Below are 21,249 nucleotides of genomic sequence, written 5' to 3'. Positions count from 1 at the left end.
GGCATTTTGTCATAATCATGCTTAACCACATCCATTACAATTGCATTTGCCTTCTTGCTGCCCAGGCCTCAGTTTTATTGAGTTTCTGTTGGAGTGAATTTATGTCTTGTTGTGAATGAACTGCCCTTCACAGTATTGTATCATCCTCAAAAAACAAGATTGAAAAGTTCATTCCATTCTCTATATCATTTAAAACCCAAAATAAAAAGGATTGGTCCCAAGACTGATCCCTGGGACACCCCACTCACAAGTTTTGCCCAATTAGAAAATTAACCATTTATCCCTACTCTCTGGATCCAACCGCTCAGCCAGTTTTCCACCCATGTACATACGATTTCATCCAAAGCAACAGACCTTAGTTTGTGGATTAAACATTTGCGGAGTTCTCTATCACATGCGCTAGCAAAGTCAAGATACACCACGTCTACTGGGATTTAGTGTCTAATTATTTTTATCTTACTCATAGAATGTCAGTAGGTTGGTTTGGCAAGAACAGTCTTTCATAAAGCCATGTTGGTTGCAACTTATTATTCAATTTCCATATGCAAATTCCAGCATATAACCTTTTATCTTTCTGTGCAATACTCATCTATTTTGATGTTGGTGTTCATGAAATCTCTTATGACTTCACATGCAAAAATTCCAGCATTCCATGGTGATGTTGTAAAATGTTTGTATGTTATCCAATTCAAAACCTATACAGAGTCTAGAACAGACAACATTCCACGGATGCACTTTAACCCCTTCCTGACTGATGATGGGATTATCATGTTTGCTCTGTTCCTTAATGACAAGTGATAGGAAAATCCTGTCATGTAGCACAATGAGCACTGGTCCTAAAGGGACTAACACCTTATTGAATTACTGCTGTTGATGGGGTCCCTTGGTATTCGAGGCAGACCCTCAACAGCAGATTAGTTGGTCACATTTCTGTGATCACAGTGAGAGCTGATCGCTGTGATCACATTCATACAGCTGGCAGAAGCTTACTGTGTTGTATAAACTGCTACCTGGCTGTGTGTGTTTACAAACTAATACAAAGTATCTCTGAGCAGAATATTGTATTTTACTTAGACATACTAAGGGGTTGATTTACTAACCTTATAAACACACCATTAACATGTATACACCTCTGTAGTGTGTTCCCTCCCAGCATGATCTATGGGTGGAATCTAAACACCTTTGTAGTGTGTACACACCCAGCAAGTGTGTTGTGCAAAGCCCTGCCCTGAATTGCAAGGTGATGTTGTGTAAATTAGCTCTATGTTGTGTTGTTTGCGTTGATGAATGCAGGAATGTAAATGCATGAGCTAACCATTTTTGTCTAAACTGTGAAGCAGCATTATATATGCATCATGTGCATGATTTTTCCATATATGGTTGATAAATACGCTTTGCTGTGTAAAAATCACACGCACCTGGTGCGTGTGTGTGTTTAGGTTAGTAAATCACCCCCTAAGTATCAAAGCCCTGTAAATAAAAAATAACCCCTTAGTTTCCCCTAGTTTAAAAAAAAACATGTATAAAAAAATAAGTTTTTCAATCTGTATAAAATAAAAAAAATAAAAAAGGTCAAACGATGTAAAAAAAAGTTTAATTAAAAAATTATAATAGTGCCGGGGAGGCTATTAATGATAAAACAAACATACCACATTCTAAAATTGTTCTACTCTAAATATATAATCCATTGCTTGTATTTTGTGACCTATAACTCCCAAATTGAACTGAAGTCCCAGACATTTAATATACCCCGAAAAACTGTACAAATATAAGAATTTATTATCAATTACTTTCAGTTAGCTACACTAATTATGTTCACATTATTGTTGCCAAAACTGGGAAAATTTGACCCCATTTTGTCATTTAAAAATAGTATATAAAATGTGGAGGTGCAATGCATGAGGAAGACGTAAACTATGATTAAACAAATAGCAAAAATGTCAAAATTGATCCGGTCCCTTGAAGTGAAAAAAGTTTCTGAAGCTGTGCCGCTAAGCACAGCTTCAGCAGAATGCAAGCATGCAAGCAGAAGATATACATTCTTTAGGTTCCATCAAAAATCTTTATTTTTTTTAATCAAGAGTTAATAACAAATTACAATAAATGATGAATCAATGACAATGTTTTATCAAAACAAAATTACAAGTTGTCAATAGATAGAGCACAACACTAGATATTCACTTTCATACACTCTGAGGGGAATTTATCAAGAGTGGAGCAGACAAAATCTGGAGCAGATGTGCATGACATCCAATCAGCTTCTCTCTTTCATTTTAAAATCTTAACTGAACAGACTGAAGAGAGAAGCTGACTGGTTACTATGGGCAGCTCCTTCAGATTTTGCTTGCTCCAGTTTTGATAAATTCCCCCTCTCTGTCTGGCTAAAACTTCAAACTGATCCACAGGGAAGAAAAAAATGTAAGAGTCACTTTTACATTTTTGTATATAAATTACTGCTTGAGCATCTGAACTCTGTAAAAAAAAATAGGCATCACATATACGAAAGTAGCAGGAGCTTTACCTCCTGGCTACACTTAACATTCAAAATAACTGAAGGCAAAATTTTAATTTACAGAATAAACAAAAAATTATTTCTTTTAGCTCTGACCATAAGCAATAGCTAACTATTTTACATTCCTTTTACAAGCTTGGATGGAATTATTAATGGCATGATAAAAAAATCAAAGAAAGTGTAAAAAAATTGTGTATAGGGCTAGAAAAAATTAATAAGCAGAATACAAAATCACCGAACATTTTCCTATGTGAATGTTAACTTTGCATATGTTCAGTTCAGCTCAGTGAATGAGGGACAGGTCTGATCAATTCTATTATTTAATTAAGTAAAAGAAAAAATTCTGAATTGTTTTTACTCTTCCTTGCACATGATTGGGTATTCAAAGTGAACTGAGCTTCACCTTGTTTACTTGACCATACTCACTGCTAAGCCAACAACCTCTACTTCCTAAACAAACATCCCCAGTGTGTCTTTGGATGAGACTTGTGTTTATGTCTTATGAACAGCCTAACAGACAAAAACAGATATTGCTATAATCTGAAATTTATAACCTTCAGAATATGGATAGGACTTCTCTCCTTGGTAATTTCTCTAGTGTCCAAAAAGTTTTATCTTTTGAAGTGATTTTCAATTTCAGAGCATTAAAAGCTGTTTCTCCTGCGTGGGTCTTCTGGTGTCCAATAAGATGTATTTTTCATATTAAGCATTTAAAGGTTTTCTCTCCAGTGTGAGTCCTCTGGTGAACATTCACAGGACTATTCACAAAAGGATGAAGAGTTTGGAGAAGGCAGGAGAAGTCAACAATCTAGGACAACATAGCTGAACTGGAAAGTGAGCTGAATTGGGGAACTTCCAAAATCAGCTCTTTTGACCTTGATTGTTCACTTCTCCTTCCTTCCGAAAACTCTTCACCCTTTTGTGAATAGCTCTGTAAGACGTTTCTTTTGTCAGTTGATCTTGTCACATTTGGAAGATTAAAATAGTTTCTCTCCAGTGTGAATCCACTGGTGAACATTAAGATGTGACTTTAAGGTGAAACATTTGTCACATTATGAACATCAATATTGTTTCTCTCTTGTGTGGATCTTCTGGTGCCGAATAAGATGCTTCTTTTGTGCAAAGCACTTGTCACATTCTGAACATTGAAATGGCTTCTCTCCAGTGTGAGTCCTCTGGTGTTGAGTAAGATTTCCCTTAGTTGCAAAGCTCTTTTCACATTCTGAACATGGAAATGGCTTCTCTCCAGTGTGAATCCTTTGGTGTTCTGTAAGATGTCTCTTAGTTGTGAAGCTCTTTTTACATTCTGAACATTTAAATTTTGTATCTCCAGTATGAGTCCTCTGGTGAACAGTAAGACCATCCTTGCGTGTGAAGCACTTGTCACATTCTGAACATGGAAATGGCTTCTCTCCAGTGTGAGTCATCTGGTGAACAGTAAGATGTCCCTTAGTTGTGAAGCACTTGTCACATTCTGAACATGGAAATGGCTTCTCTCCAGTGTGAGTCATCTGGTGAACAGTAAGATGTCCCTTAGTTGTGAAGCACTTGTCACATTCTGAACATGGAAATGGCTTCTCTCCAGTGTGACTATTCTGGTGAACAGTAAGATATCTCTTAGTCGTGAAGCTCTTTTCACATTCTGAACATTTAAATAGTCTCTCTCCAGTGTGAGTCCTCTGGTGAACAGTAAGAGCATACTTCCGTGTGAAGCACTTGTCACATTCTGAACATCTAAATGGCTTGTCTCCTTTGTGAATCATTGGGTGTTGAGTTAGAGCTTTATTTTCGGTGAACCACTCTTCGAATTCTAACCTGTTATATGTCTTCTCTCCTGTGTGACTCCCCTGGTGTTGAGTAAGATGTGTCTTGTCAAATGGTTTCTCTTCATTATGAATCTTCTGGTGAACTGTAAGAAGTGACTTTGAAATGAAGCTTCCCTCACACTCCGAGCATTCATATAGCTTGTCTCCTCTGGGATTCATCATGTGCTAATGAATAACACCTTAGCAGTAGAATATTTTCAGACTGCTTAAATGATAATTGTAGAATGTATGGTGGATTCCTGAAAAAAAGAAATAAACTATTATAGAATAATGATAACAAATAAAGAGAATTTAACCAACCTAAGGAAACATTTTACATGATGTCTGCCATAGAGGTTTGTATGCAGCTTCTTCTTATACAATGGTCTTCTGGCTAGACGTTTCTAACAAGCCTCATGGTTTCTTTAACCACTTGCTGACCGGGGTGTTTATTCCTCCTTCCAGTCCATGCCATTTTTCAGTATTCAGCACAGTAATTTGACTGACAATTATTCCGTCATGCAACACTGTACTGAAATGAATTTTATGCCATTTTTTGGGGACAGATAGAGCTTTCCTTTGGTCGTATTTAATCACGACTAAGGTTTTTTTTTATACTATATAATGAAAATTACCGAACATTTTGAAAAAAAACCTGTTCTCCCTAAGTTATCTTATAAAACATTTATTATTACCTAATTTTTTGGAAAAATATAAAAGACGGGGTCACGTTGGGTAAATAGACACTGAACATGTCAAGCTTTAACCACTTGCCGTCCACCCGTTGTAAAAAAATGGACGAACGGCACTTCAGCATTGGCGGGTTGCCGTCTCCAGACGGCATTTTTTTTCTGCTCGCGCACGCCCCCTAGCGGGCACGCACGGGCAGAAAAGACCCGACCAATATCCATAGCCCGCCGATTGCCTATATGTGCTTGTTTTTCCGGACCCCACCGCGCGGCCGTCGCCACCGGTTTCCCCTGACCCCTCACCTTGAATCCCGGGATCCGCTGCCCCATCTGCGGCCCGGGACCGGCTCGGAGGGCGTCAGGAGGAAGAGGACGGGAGATCAGCTCCTTGATCACAGTGCTTTTACCGCTCATAAGTTTAGTGTTATCAGTGATTGATGGCCCTAGAATTATTGCTCTCACTGCGACGTTATCCGGCAATATGTAACATGTGTGGCGCAATGTATGTAACTTTCATTTTTAAAACCTTTTTTTTCACTTCACTTTATTGCCATTACATACGGAGCAATCAAGCTCCCTATGTGATAGCCAATTTGCAGTGACAGGTCCTCTTTATGGAGACATCAGGGGGTCTTTAAGACCCCTAATGTCACCTAAGGACCCCCCAGAGAAGCTGATGAAGCAGAGATCTGCTTCACCAGCTTCTCTACGGTTTCTGTAACGGAGAGTGAGGAATGCGGAAGTGATGTAATAGACATCACTTCCTGCATTCCAACGAGGAGGAGGAGATCAAACGTAGATCATGTACTGACCTCCATTTGATCTCCGGTCACAGAGCTGCTGTGCTGGTCCCAGGCTCACACCGGGCACAGCGGAGCTCAGGATCGCCAACAGCGGCTGCGACGGAGGGGGGGCCCACACCCGCACGCATATTACAAGCAATCGGGCATTTTTACAGACGCATGAACGCTTGTATGTAAACAGCCACCGCGGCGGGCACAAGCGGGGCGGGATGGGTCATCTAAAAACGCCCACCCGCATTCAAGAAGCCATTGTCCGGCCGTTTAATTACAACGGCCGGACGGCAGGTGGTTCATTTATATAAAAAGTACATGTACTAAATGAGCTCCACTGTACAAATTTTCATTTTTTGTTTCTTGTGGAAAACAATATACTACAGTTGTTTCTATTGGGCTCTGAGTCTCCCGTACTGGGGGCTGGTGGAGCTGTTTCATTAGTCAATTCCAGAATACAGACACATTAATAAATCCTGCACCTAACTGGCTGTAATGAAGCAGCAGCATTTTCTATGTCACATTTTGCTCTCTCTAGTTAGAGATTGAGAAGAGACAAAAAGAAAGTTGTTTGTGAAAAAGTTGTGATATTACAATGAAGAAAATCTGAAAACTTTAACCTTTAATCTAACTAAAACAATTATTGTTGAATAAAATGACCCCCTGCCAGGTTTTACTGCTCTTTGGTCAAATGATTTTCCCTAACTTTCATTTCTGGTGACAATGGTTTCAGAGACAGGAAGTGAGGGGAAATCAGCAACAGAGAAACAGACACTAATACAAAGCTCAAAGGTATTCTAGCATTTCCCTGTCTTAAAAAAATACTTCTGTCTCTGTTGCAATTAGAGAGTTCCCTCACTTCCCTACTGGTAAAAAGTGGTCACAAGGGAATTCCGAGTGAATAGAAATCTCTATAACAGAGCTCAAGAGAGCAGGAAAATTTAATCAAGAGTTCTAATACTTCCTCAAGCTATCAAAATTAAAAATAAGTTTGGCTATAGACACACTTTCAACTTGTTGTGAAGGTAGTTTTTTTTATGTACCTCAGAGTCATGTGACAGGAATCTACAATCACTTGCAGAAGTGCTCATGGACTGGATTTTATAGAAATAGGAGACTTTGATATCAAATAATGTCAAACTGGGTAAACATTATGGGGGATACAATGATATCATGTTATTTATTTGCCAACTCGCATTATCGGTTGCCTTGAATTGAGTAGAATATCTAAACCATTTAAGAAGAGCACTGAGATATACTCCACCTGCATCCTACATATCTCTCAGTTCACGGTTCAATGGAACAAAAAAAGTCAAATGCAAGTCTACAATCATATGGAGTGCACCTACCTGGTATAATGTAGAATGTTGTCCTATAGAAGTTTCTTGTTATCTTGACCAGCAGTTCTTGTAACTGACTGAGCCCAGCCTCACCGTATATTCATTTCACCACCATTCACCTACATGTGCTGGATCTTCATTGGCTGAAAAGGTGAGATCTACTTCACAAAAGGAATGTTTACATTGTAATTGGAGAGTTTCAGTTGTTCTTTGTTTCAGCTCTCTATCATTATCACAATCAGGACAAGTTAATTAACATTCTAATACAAGGGAGGACAATAGGAGGGCACCTTAATTGTAAATGAATGGGAGTTGTCTCTCATCATTAACATAAACAGGTAACACTATAATTGTATCATCATTTGCAAAAGGGATGTTAAAATATCTATAACAAAATCTTTTTTTTAAATGTGGGTAAAGTCAAAAAAAGTATTACAACCTGTCTTAATGTATTATTTGCTGTCTGTGTACCATTGGGGAGATTTCCCTTCACTTCCTTTCCTTCAAACACAACATGAAAGGAGGACATTTCTCTCCAGAGTAAGTGAACTCCCCTAATGCCTAATTGTCAGGAACAAGAGTCCCCACTGAAACATTCCTCTCACCTCTATTCCTGTTCTGTTGATAGATGTTTGGTTTAAGATTTTCCAGAAACTTCGGTCTCAGTGACAATGGTGAGAAAATATATTTATTAAATAATTTATAATCGGTATCCAAAAATAATACCAAATTATTGTAATCCTTTTTACACAAAAATCTTAAAAGTATTGCCAGCATGACAACATTAATCATCACAGATTTTTCACATTAATTTTTTTACGAAAGCTTCAGTTCAGGTAAAGCTATCACATTACCATGAACATATAGAATGTAAAGATCTGTAAAATATGAGGTTTGCATTAAATGTTTGGGGCCCCTACTATAGGAATCACTTTTTTTAAAAGTTTGATTATTTTCCTAGCGAACCCCTGTCTTCTGCTTGACGTGCCTAGGCAAGGGTGATATCACCCTTCTTCCACCAAGATCCTGAGAAATTCAAAGCAACCAAAATCTATCTAGAAAATGCTTTGGCAATGGACGATATAAAAGGTATTTATAAAGGAAAAAGTTTGATGTTATACTCCCCTTACCCCCTTATTTGGATGTAATATCACCATCCTTCTGGGTAGATTTATGGGGAATACAGAGTGGGCAAAATCTTGTAATGCATTCTATATGTTCATGTTCATGGTAATTTACATGAGCATACAGTAGCTTCCATGAAAGAATGAAATGTGAAGAAGCTGTGATGATTACCATGCTGGCAATATTATAACAAGATTTTGCCTACTCTGCATTGCCCATAATTCTACCAAGAAGGATGGTGATATCACATCTGAATAATGGGGTAAGGTGCGTATAACATCTAACTTTTTCATTTTTACTTACCTTTTGCAATCATTTTATCAGGTGATTTATAATACAAGAGATACATTGACAAGACATCACCTTCCATTTTTAAGACTGTTAAATCGTTCTGCATTTACTTGAGCACATGCCAAATTAGTTACTCTAGACACATACTGTTAACTGACTAAATAAAAGGAAGTGCTATATTGGGATGGCTCAATGGGTTGTTTCCTCATGGAAGCAGGTCTATTATATGTGTTTCCACCACCATGATGATACCGGAGTGAACGTATCTGAGGATGCATAGGGAGGGGCTTCCAAAGAATAAACACTATTCTAAAAAGAATATTGCCTTAAGCAGACAGACACTGAGCTTGTCCACAATAGAAAGAGATACAGAATTTGATCAGGGCTTTATGTGTCATTACATTACCCAGCCCATATAAGTTGCTTCCCCTGCCTACATAGTTACATAGTCGGTAAGCTAGAATACAGGTCCATCCAGTTCAACCTATATGTAAGTGAGTGTGTATGCATTTCTCTGTATTTAATTGTCTTTTAGTTCTCCCCAAATCTTTCTATATTTTGTGAACTAAGAAACTCGTCAAGATTTTTCTTGAATTTATCAATGCTACCAGAGGTTATTACTTACTGTGGAAGGGAATTCCACATTTTTACTATTCTCACAGTAAATAAAATGCCCCTTACACAGTTTATTATTAAACATCCTCTCGTCTAACCTCTTGTTCTACCTTTTGTCCTAAAAAAAAAGGGTCCTTGGTCCAAACATTTTATTCCCAATACTGTGGTCCCTTATAATGATTTTGAAATTGCAGTTAGGTCCCCTCTTAGGAGCCTCTTTTCTAAGGAAAATAAGTTTAATCTCTAGAGGTGATCTACATCTCAGGCCTTCCATCCCCTTTTATTAATTTTGTAGCCCTTCTCTGAACTCCCTCTTAATTTTGCGGATGTAATCCTCTTTTAATACAAGATAGTATCTTGCTTGCTTTGCTGGCCACTGCTTGGAATTGCATGCTATTGCTGAATATATGATCTATGAGGACTCACAGGTCTTTCTCCATGTCCAACTTCCCCAGTGCAGCACCCCCTAGGTAGTGGTTTGCACACACGTTCTTGGCTCCCATGTACATAACCTTGTACTTTTCTATATGAAATTGCGTCTGCCCTCTTGCTGTCCAGGCCTCAGTTTTATTGAGTTTCTGTTGGAGTGAATTTATGTCTTGTTGAGAATTAACTGCCCTACACAGTATTGTATCATCCACAAAAACCAAGATTGAACAGTTTGTTCCATTCTCTATATCGTTTATAAATCAAAATGAAAAGGATTGGTCCCAAGACTGATCCCTGGGGCATCCCACTCACAATGTTTGCCCAATTAAAAAATGAACCATTTATTACTACTCTGAATCGAACCGCTCAGCTAGTTTTCCACCCATGTACATACGATTTCATCCAAACCAACAGACCTTAGTTTGTGGATTAAAGGAGAACTATAAGGCGAGTGAAAATCATTCAGCCTCATAGTTCTAGCCGACCTTTGACAATAAAACTGTCACAGGTCGGCTCAATAGACTGGGAAGTGAGCGAACACATACCATCGCTCGCTCACTTCTCGATCTATCCCTGCAGAGAGCCATGACTGTCACTCACAGCTCCCTGCAGGGATTCTCCCCTCCACTGTCCGATCCTCCAGCGCTGACTGGTGGAACGAATGGGGAGGGGGCGGGTACAGCTGGCTATGCCTCTAGATAGGCAGAGCCAGCTGTCACTCACGCAGCTGGGTGGATCTCGACAGTAATGTCGGGATCCATCCCAGCTGCGGCGTCTCAGTATACTGAGCTTAGGGTGACGGGAGGACGCTAGTTTGTGTCCTTCCGTTACCCTTAGGAAAACTACGGGGAAAAGCCCTGACCCCATAGTTCTCCTTTAAACATTTGTTGAGTCCTCTATCAAATGCTTTCACAAAGTCAAGATACACCACGTCTACTGGTATTCCTCTGTCTAAATTAATTCTATCTTACTCGTAGAATGTCAGTAGATTGGTTTGACAAGAACAGTCTTTCATGAATCCATGTTGGTTGCAACTTATTATTCCATTTTCATATGCAAATTCCAGCATATAGTCTCTTATTATTCTGTCCAATACTCATCTATTTTGATGTTGGTGTTCATAAAATCTCCTATGACTTTACATGCAAGAGTAAAATTCCAGCATTATATGGTAATGTTGTAAAATATTTGTGTTATCCAATTCAACACCTATACAGAGTCTAGAACAGACAACATTCAACAAATGTAATTTAACCCAGGGGAGTCCCGATCGGGCGTTCGGTCCATGACCAAGCGCCCGACTTTTCAGAGGGGGGTGACACCAAAATGACTGCAAGTCATTTTGGTGTCACCCGGGTGCGGGCCGCACCCCCCGCACCCCCATTGTGACGCCACTGATTTAACCCATTCCTGACCGATGATGGGATTATCATGTGTGCTCTGTTCCTTAATGACAGGTGAAGGTATAATCCTGTCATGCGGTACAATGAGCGCTGGACCTAAAGGGACTAACGCTCATTGAGTTACTGCTATTGATGGGTCCCTTGGGATTGGAGGCAGACCCTCAACAGCAGATTAGTTGGTCACATTTCTGTTATTGCAGTGATAGCTGATCGCTGTGACAGTCACACAGCCGGATGCAGTTCACTGTGCTGTATAAACTGTGCCTGGCTGTGTGTGTTTACAAACTAATACAAAGTATCTCTGAGGAGATTATTGTATTTTACTTAGACATACTAAGTGTGACGGACCTGTATTCTTCCTTGCTGAGGAGATATTGCAACCCGCTGATCTGTAGCTCTGTTTCCCCAGTCACTAGTCGAGACACGAGTGTAGGGTAAACAAACTCTGATTTATTGAGCAACTGCACAAACTTTTATACAGCAAGTGATGAGATCAGATCCCATCACATCCACCCTGCCCTCCCTACACAATCGGTCTGCTCAACACCACAGGGTTTCCCCTGCTAACGAGCTCCAGACAGCCATAGCAGGAGTCTGGCCAGAATGTCATTATCCTGAGCTCCTTCAGAGAACAATGGGAGATAACGAGGGGTGGTGCTGACAGTCTTTTCATAACCAGGTTACACAGTATAACGTACTCAAACATAGCTCAACACCAATACACATTTAACTCATAAAACTGATGACCATGTCGTCACACTAAGTATCAAAGCCCTGTATATAAAAATAATCCCTTAGTTTCCGCTAGTTTAAAAAATAAAATGAAAAAATAAAAAAAATACGTTTGAAAATTGTAAGAGAAAAGAAAAAGCGTAAACAAAGTGAAAAAAATGTTTAACTACTTCCAGGCCGCAAAACGTGTTGGACAGTGGCCCACAGAAGTGGTTAAAACAAGAACATGGCTGCTGCAGTTGCCGTGTTTTGGTACCTCTTTCAAACAGCAGGCGATTGCTGTTAATGTACAAGTGATCTGGTTTCTGTACAGACGCTGGATCATTTGTACCGTGCGGAGCCCTCCCCTACCCCCGCCACGGCTGCCGATGGCTTCCGTGGGCACCGCTGTCCCAGTGCGGTGCCCTGGAGTGGCTTGGCAGGTTTCCCCACAATGATTGGAGAGAGATTCAGTGGCTTCCACCTGCTAATCTCTCCTCCGATCAATGGACCCGGAAGTGATGTGTATTACATCACTTCTGGTGTCACTCGTTACAGTCTCCAGCTCTTAGAGCCAGTAGATGAAGCTGGGGAAGCAGCTCTCTGCTTCCTCAGCTTCTTTGGGATCCTTAGGTGACATTAGGGGTCTGAAAGACCCCTGATATCTCCATAAAGAGGACCTGTCACACCCTATCTGCTATTACATAGGGGGCTTGTTAGCCCCCTATGTAATAGCAATAGGGTAAGTGTAAGAAAAAAAGTGTTTAAACATTTAAAAAAATGCAAAAAAAATTTTTTTAGTGCCCCGCCCCCCACATGCACGCACATACACACTCAAACACACGTCGGTGCGCCGCCTACGTGCAAGGATGACAATTGCGCTACACATGTTACATATCGCCGCGAACGTCGGACTGAGAGCAATAATTCTAGGGCCATCAATCACTTATAGCACTAAACTGATGAGTGGTAAAAGCGTTTAAAATGTTCCCTGTGGGAAATATATGAATTTATTATCAATTACTTTCAGTTAGCTACACTAATTATGTACACATCATTGTTGCCAAAACTGGGAAAAGTGTGTGGGTTTTTTTTTTCTATTTTTTAGAAAAACATTAAGAACTTCTATACGCATTTGTCACGTTAATATAAACCCCATGGTATAAAATATGTGGAGGTGCAATGCACGAGGAAGATGTAAATTATGCTTCAACAAACACATAGCAAAAATGGCAAAATTGCTCCTGTCTCTAGAAGTTTCTGAAGCTGTGTCACTAAGGGGTTACATTAAGTTAAGCAGACATGTGATGCATGCAAGCAGAAGATATATATTTATTAGGTTCCTTTAAAAAAAAAATCTTTATTTTTTTAATCAAGAGTTAAAAATAGATTACAATAAATGATGAATCAATGACAATGTTTTATCAAAATAAAATACAAGTTGTCAATAGATAGAGCACAACACTAGATATCCACTTACATACACTCTGAAGGGAATTTATTAAAAGTGGAGCCGAAGAAATTTGGAGCAGATATGCACAAAAATATGCAAAAGTAGTTGGAACTTCACCTCCTGGCTACATCGTTAACATTCAAAATAACTGAAGGCAAATATACAGTTTTATAGAAAATAATTGCATAATGTTAAATCCAGGCAGTACGATTATTTACCATATCTTAGCTCCTCTATAAAAGCCAGTTAAAAAGCTCAATATCTAAACAAAGGAATAATCAGATTTACTTTACATATATTAAGTCTATTTATATGTTCTGTGTATACAGTATATATCTATATCTATATATAGTCTATATTTACACTAATACAAAATAAAAGAAAGTTGCGAAAAAAGGAAATATTGTGCATAGGCCTAGAGAAAATTAATGAGCAGAATATAAAATCACCTAAAATTCTCCTATGTGAATGTTATCTCTGCAATTTATATGTTCAGTTCAGCTCAGTGAATGAGCTGATCAGAGCTGATCTGATCAATTCTATTATTCAATTAGGTAAAAGCAAAAATTCTGAATTGTTTTTAATCTCCCTTGCACATGATTGGGTATTCAAAGTGAATAGAGCTTCACCTTCAACAGATAAAATCAGATATTTCTATAATATGAAATGTATAACCTTCAGAATATGGATAGGACTTCTCTCATTGGTAATTTAATCTAACGGAAAAAAATTTTGTTGAATGAAATGACCCCTCGCCAGGTTTTCCTGCTCTTTGGTCAAATGATTTTCCCTTACTTTCATTTCTGGTGACAATGGTTTCAGAGACAGGAAGTGAGGGGAAATAAGCAACAGAGAAACAGACACTAATACAAAGCTCAAAGGGATCCTAGCATTTCTCTGTCTTAAAAAGATACTTCTGTCTCTGTTGCAATTAGAGAGTTCCTTCACTTCCCTACTGGTAAAAATTTGTCACCAGGGCAAGGGGAAGGGCAAGCAGGCCCAGATTTCCCACAAGGCCACCGAGTGGGGAAGTGAATAGAAATCTCTATACCAGAGCTCCAGATAGCAGGAACATTTCATCAGGAGTTCTGATACTTACTGAAGCTATCAAAATTAAAAAGAGGTTTGGCTATAGACACACTTTCAATTTGTTCTGAAGGTAGTATTTTATGTACCTCAGAGTCATCTGACAGAAATCTACAATCACTTGCAGAAGGGCTCATGGACTGGATTTTATAGAAATAATAGAAATTGATATCAAATAATGTCAAACTGGGTAAATAATATGAGAGATGCAATGATTCTATGTTATTTCTTTGCCAACTGGCATTATGCGTTTCCCAAATTGAGTAGAATTTCTAAACCATTTAAGAAGAGCACCAAGATATACTCCACCTGCAACCAACATATCTCTCAGTTCAAGGTTCAAAGGAACAAAAAATGTAAAATGCAAGTCTACAATCACACAGAGTGCACCTACCTGGTATAATGTAGAATGTTGTCCTATAGAAGTTTCTTGTTCTCTTGACCAGCAGTTCTTGTAACTGACTGAGCCCAGCCTCACCTTATATTCATTTCACCCCCATTCACCTACATGTGCTGGATCTTCATTGGCTGAAAAGGTGAGATCTACTTCACAAAAGGAATGTTTACATTGTAATTGGAGAGTTTCTGCTGCTCTTTGTTTCAGCTCTCCATTATTATCACAATCAGGACAAGTTCATTGACATTCTAATATGTACAGGGAGGACAATAGGAGGGCACCTTAATTGTAAATGAATGGGAGTTGTCTCTCATCATTAGCATGAACAGGTGACACTATCATTGTATCATTATTTGCAAAAGGGACTGTTAAAATATCTATAACAAAATCTTTTTTTTAAATGTGGGTAAAGTCAAAAAAAGTATTACAACCTGTCTTAATGTATTATTTGCCATTGGGGAGATTTCCCTTCACTTCCTTTCCTTCAAACACAACATGAAAACTGTACAATTCTCTCCAGAGGAAGTGTACTCCCCTTGTATCTAATTATCAGGAACAAGCGTCCCCACTGAAATAATTCCCCTCACCTCTATACCTGTTCTGTTGATAGATGTCTCATTTTAGATTTTCCAAAACCTTCGCTCTCAGTGACAATGGTGGGAAAATGTATTTATTAATTTATATTCTATATCCAAAAATAGCACCAAATTATTGTAATCCTTTTTACACAAAAATCTTTAAAATATTGTCTGCATTGCACCATTAATAATCAGTTTTTTTCAAATGTATTTTTTCAGGAAAGCTTCTGTATGCTCATGTAATGTGTATCACATTATCATGAACATATAGAATGTAAAGGTCTGCAGAATATAAGGTCTGCTTAACTGTTTGGGGCTCCTCCTCGTATACAAATTAATTATTTTAAAAAGTTTGATTTTATACTTAGCATACCCCCATCTTCAGCTTGATGTGCCTAGGCAAGGGCGATATCACCCTCCTTCCTCCTAGATCCTGAGGAATAGAGAGCAGCCATTTTCTCTGTAGAAAATGCTATGGCAATGGACTATATAAAAGATAAGTGTAAAGCAAAAAGTTAGATGTTATACTCCCCTTACCCCCTTATTCCTTCTGGGTAGATTTATGGGGAATGCAGAGTAGGCAAAATCTTGTCATACATTCTATATGTTTATGGTCATGTGATAGCTTTACTTGAGCATACAGAAGCTTTCGTGAAAAAATTTAATGTGAAGAAGCTGTGATGATTAATGTTACCATCCTGGCAATATTTTAACAAGATTTTGCCCACTCGGCATTCCCCATAATTCCTAAAACCTAAAATTAAGACTTATAGGATCATCTATTCCTAAGATAACAAGTCAGATTGTATAAGAAGTACTTGGACAAGACATCACCTTCCATTTTTTTTTAAGACTGGTTCAATCTTTCTGCATTTACTTAAGTGAACACATGCCAAATTAGTTATTGTATACACATACAGTTAACTAAATAATAAGTGCTATCTTCTACTGGCTCATTGGGTTGTTTCCGCATTGCCTGAGGTCTATTATATGTGTTTCCACCACCATGCTAATACCAGACTGAACGTATCGGAGGATGCATGGAGAGGAGCCCCCAGAGAATAAACACTATTCTAAAAGGAATATTGCCTAAGCCATACAGACACTGAGCTTGTCTACAATAGAAAGAGATACAGAATTTGATGAGGGCATTATGTGTCATTTATATTACCCACCTCATATAAGTTGCTTCCCCTGGCTACAAAGTTACATAGTCGGTAAGCTAGAATAAAGGTCCATCCAGTTCAACCTATTTGTGAGTGTGTATGCATTTCTCTGTATTTATTAGTCTTTTAATTCTCCCCAAATCTTTCTATATTTTGTGAAGTAAGAAACTTGTCAAGATTTTTCTTGAATTTATCAATGTTACCAGAGGTTACTACTGATTGTGGAAGGGAATTCCACATTTTTACTATTCTCACAGTAAAAAAAATGCCCCTTACGCAGTCTATGATTAAACCTCCTCTCTTCTAACCTCTTGTTGTATCTATTTGTCTTCAAAAGAGTTCTTGGTCTAAACATTTTATTCCCAGTACTGCGGTCTCAATTAATGATTTTGAAATTGCAGTTATGTCCTCTCTTAGGAGCCTCTTTTCTAAGGAGAAAAGGTTTAATTTCTAGAGGTGATCTACATAACTCAAGCCTTCCATCCCCTTTATTAATTTGTAGCCCTTCTCTGAACTCCTTCTTAACTTCACAGATGTATTCCTCTTTGAATACCAGATAGTATCTTGCTTGCTTTGCTGGCATCTGCTTGGCATTGCATGCTATTGCTGAATATATGATCTATGAGGACTCACAGGTTTTTCTTCATGTCTGTCTGTCTGTCCCCAGTGCAGCACCCCCTAGGTAGTAGTTTGCACACACGTTCTTGGCTCCCATGTACATAACTTTGTACTTTTCTATATGCAATTGCAGCTGCCCTCTTGCTGTCCAGGCATCAGTTTTATTGAGTTCCAGTTGGAGTGAATTTATGTCTTGTTGAGAATTAACTGCCCTACACAGTATTGTATCATCCGCAAAAACCAAGATTGAACAGTTTATTCCATTCTCTATATCGTTTATAAATCAAAATAAAAATGATTGGTCCCAAGACTGATCACTGGGGCATCCCACTCACAACTGTTGCCCAATTAGAAAATGAACCATTTTTTACTACTCTGGATCCAACCGCTCAGCTAGTTTTCCACCCATGTACATACGATTTCATCCAAAGCAACAGACCTTAGTTTGTGGATTAAAAATTTGTTAAGTTCTCCATCAAATGCTTTAGCAACGTCAAGATGCACCACGTCTACTGGTATTCCTCTGTCTGAATTAATTATTTCTTACTCGTAGAATGTCAGTAGATTGGTTTGACAAGAACAGCCTTTCATTAATCCATGTTGGTTGCAACTAATTATTTCATTTTCATATGCAAATTTCCGGCATATAGTCCCATATTATTCTGTCCAATGCTCATCTATTCTGATGTTGGTTTTCATTAATTCTCTCATGACCTTACATACAAGAGTAAAATTCCAGCATCGTATGGTGATGTTGTAAAATGTTTGTATATTATCCAATTCAAAACCTATACAGAGTCTAGAGCAGACAACATTCCACAAATGTACTTTAACCTCTTCCTGACTGATGATGGGATTATCATGTTTGCTCTGTTCCTCATCATGCGGTACAATGAGCGCTGGACCTAAAGGGACTAACGCTCATTGAGTTGCTGCTGTTCATGGGTCCCTTGGGGTGCGAGGCAGACCGACCAACAGCAGATTAGTTGATCACATTTCTGTGATCACAGTGAGAGCTGCTCGTTGTGATTACAGTCACAGAGCCGGCAGCAGTTCACTGCGTTGTGTAAACTGCTACCTGGCTGTGTGTGTTTACAAACTGATACAAACTATCTCTGAGCAGAATATTGTATTTTACTTAGACATACTAAGCATCAAAGCCCTGTAAATAAAAAATAACCCCTTAGTTTCTCCTAGTTTTAAAAAGTAACATTTAAAAAGAAAAAAAAAGAAAATTGAAAAAAGAAAAAAGGTGAAACAAAGTAAAATAAAAAGTTTAATTAAAAAAATATAATAAAAATAGTGCAGGGGAGGCTATTAATGATAGTAAACAAAAATACCACATTCTAAAATTGTTCTACTCTAAATATGTATTCCATTTACTTGTATTGTGGGACCTCTATAACTCCCAAAATAAACTGGAAATCCCAGATATATGATATACCCCGAAAAACTGTAGAAATATAAGAATTTATTATCAATTACTTTCATTTAGCTACACTAATTATGTACACATTATTGTTACTAAAACTGGGAAAAATTGTTTTTTTTTTAAATCAAATTTCTATTTTTAAGAAAACAAATAAGAATTTCTATACGCATATGTCACATTAACGTAAACCCCATTTTGTCCTTTAAAAATGGTATATAATATGTGGAGGTGCAATGCATGAGGAAGATGTAACCTATGATTAAGCAAAATTGCTCCGGTCCCTAGAAGTGAAAAAAGTTTCTGAAGCTGTGCCACTAAGGAGTTAAATTAAATGAAGACGACATGTGATGCATGCAAGCAGAAGATATACACTGAGTGGCCAGTTTATTATGACTACCTGACATTTGTAGGCAAATTAGCTATAATTGGCTATAATTTCGCACTGAAGTTGCTAGAGGGCCAGACCATTATAAATAGGGAAGCAGGTTGTTTACCACGACAGTAGAAGTGATTTGTTTCTGAAGATACGGGGAAACAACGCGATTTAACAGCCTTTGAACGTGGGATGATTGCTGGCGCTCAGAGCCATGGAGCGAGTATCAGCAAAACAGCTGAATTCGTTAAATGTTCAAGAGGGGCTCATTGTTAAAGTGTTTAAAGACTGGACTGTCAGCTGAAAATCTGGGTCTGAACGTGTGAATTGTGGCCGTCAGCGACTAGTCAATGTTGGGGCAGAACGAAGAGTGGCAAGACTGGTACAAGACAACAGAAGGGCAACAGTGCAGTGTCAGTTTCCTTGCATCACCTTTCAACATCTCGTGGAGTCACGAGGCGGCCCAACAAAGTGATCTCATGGAGTTATCTCGTGGCCCAACGAAGTACTGATGGGTGGTCATAATAATCTGGCCACTCAGTGTACATTCTTTAGGTTCCATCAAAAAATCTTTATTTTTTTAATCAAGAGTTAATAACAAATTACAATAAATGATGAATCAATGACCATGTTTTATCAAAGCAAAATTACAAGTTGTCAATAGATAGAGCACAACATCAAATATTCATTTTTATAAACTCTGAGGGGAATTTATCAAAAGTGGAGCAGACAAAATCTGCAACAGATGCACTGCAACCAATCAGCGTCTCTCTTTCATTTTCAAATCTTAACTGAACAGACTGAAGAGAGAAGCTGATTGGTTACTATGAGCAACTGCTTCAGATTTTGCTTGCTTCAGTTTTGATAAATTCCACCTCTCTGTCTGGCTAAAACTTCCAACTGATCCACAGGGAAGAAACAAAATGTAAGAGTCACTGCTCTGACATTTACATTTTTGTATATAAATTACTGCTTGAGCATCTAAACTCTGTATAGACATCACATATGTAAAGGTAGCAGGAGCTTTACCTCCTGGCTACACTTAACATTCGAAAATAACTAAAGGCAAAATGTAAATTTCACAACAAAAAGAAATAAAAATCATAAACAAACATTTTTTTTTAGCCTTGACCATAAACAATAGCTAAATATTTTACATTCATTTCATAAGCTTGGATGGCATGATTAATGGTATGGAAAAAGTTTATTCAATTTGGACATTTTTTTTATAGGTAAATATATAGGATTATAGAAAATAATTGCATATTATACAATCCTGCCAGTAAGACTATTTTTATATCTTAGCTCATCTATAATGATACTTCCCCTACAGCCCTTCCTGTTAAAAAGGGAACACAGGTAAGAGAGGAGTGGAAGCTGAGAGACACACAGAAAGCTCACACTAGTTTAAAAAAACAAAGAAAGCGTAAAAAAAAACAAAATATTGTGTATAGGGCTAGAAAAAAATAAATGAGTAGAATACAAAATCACCTAAAATTCTGAGAATGTGAACGTTATCTCTGCTAAGCATATGTTCAGTTCAGCTCAGTGAATGAGGGACAGATCTGATCAATTCTATTATTCAATTAAGTAAAAGCAAAAATTCTGAATTGTTTTTAATCTCCCTTGCACATGATTGGGTATTCAAAGTGAACAGAACTTCACCTTGTTTACTTGAACATACTCACTGCTAAGTCAACAACCTCTACTTCCTAAAAAAAAACATCCCCAGTGTGTCTTTGGTGAGATTTGTGTTTATGAACAGCCTAACAGACAAAAACAGATATTTCTATAATCTGAAATGTATAACATTCAGAATATGGATAGGACTTCTCTCCTTGGTAATTTATCTGGTGTCCAAACAGATTTATCTATTGTATGAAGTGATTTTCATATTCAGAGCATTAAAAAGCTTTTTCTCCTGTGTTGGTCTTCTGGTGTCCAATAAGATTTATTTATCGTGTGAAGCTCTTGACACATTCTGGGCTGTTAAAAGGGCTGTTCACGGGGGGCGTGGTTTGATGGCCGCCTGAACCAGACGCACGATCTAGGAGCTCCGTCCGGGACAGTCTAAACTTGCAGCCTTACAGCCCCATTAGTTAGCCGACATGGGCAAATATGGACCTCGCCGGTCCTCCAAAACACGGCAGTCACAGAAGCCGAAAAAAAAACCCGCCAAAGACGATAAAATCGTTCTTTGGCACGGATGACCCACAGGGGACCCAGGCGCACAAGATGACGCTTCCGGAGCACCGGACTCCTCGTGGAGGGTCGACAGCGGAGGCACACTCCCGGCATGTGCTGGAGGGATCGGACCTGTCGCGGTCTCCCTCCGGGGCCTCATCCGGATCTCAGAGGGATGGATCTCCAATGAGCCGCAGATCATCGGGGGGAGAGTCGGAGGACGGAGTAAGTACGGGGACAGGAGAGGG

General features: G+C 38.5%; 1 pseudogene; it reads right to left on the bottom strand.

Annotated features, from left to right (window-relative positions):
- Positions 1 to 3,489: 3,489 nt before the first annotated feature.
- Positions 3,490 to 21,249, bottom strand: part of LOC108794616 — a 24,820-nt pseudogene continuing 7,060 nt past the window's right edge.

Source organism: Nanorana parkeri, unplaced genomic scaffold (genome assembly GCF_000935625.1).
Source record: "Nanorana parkeri isolate BGI_ZX_2015 unplaced genomic scaffold, ASM93562v1 scaffold874, whole genome shotgun sequence".
Lineage (NCBI taxonomy): Eukaryota > Metazoa > Chordata > Amphibia > Anura > Dicroglossidae > Nanorana > Nanorana parkeri.
This window is presented reverse-complemented; position numbering and strand designations above follow the sequence as displayed.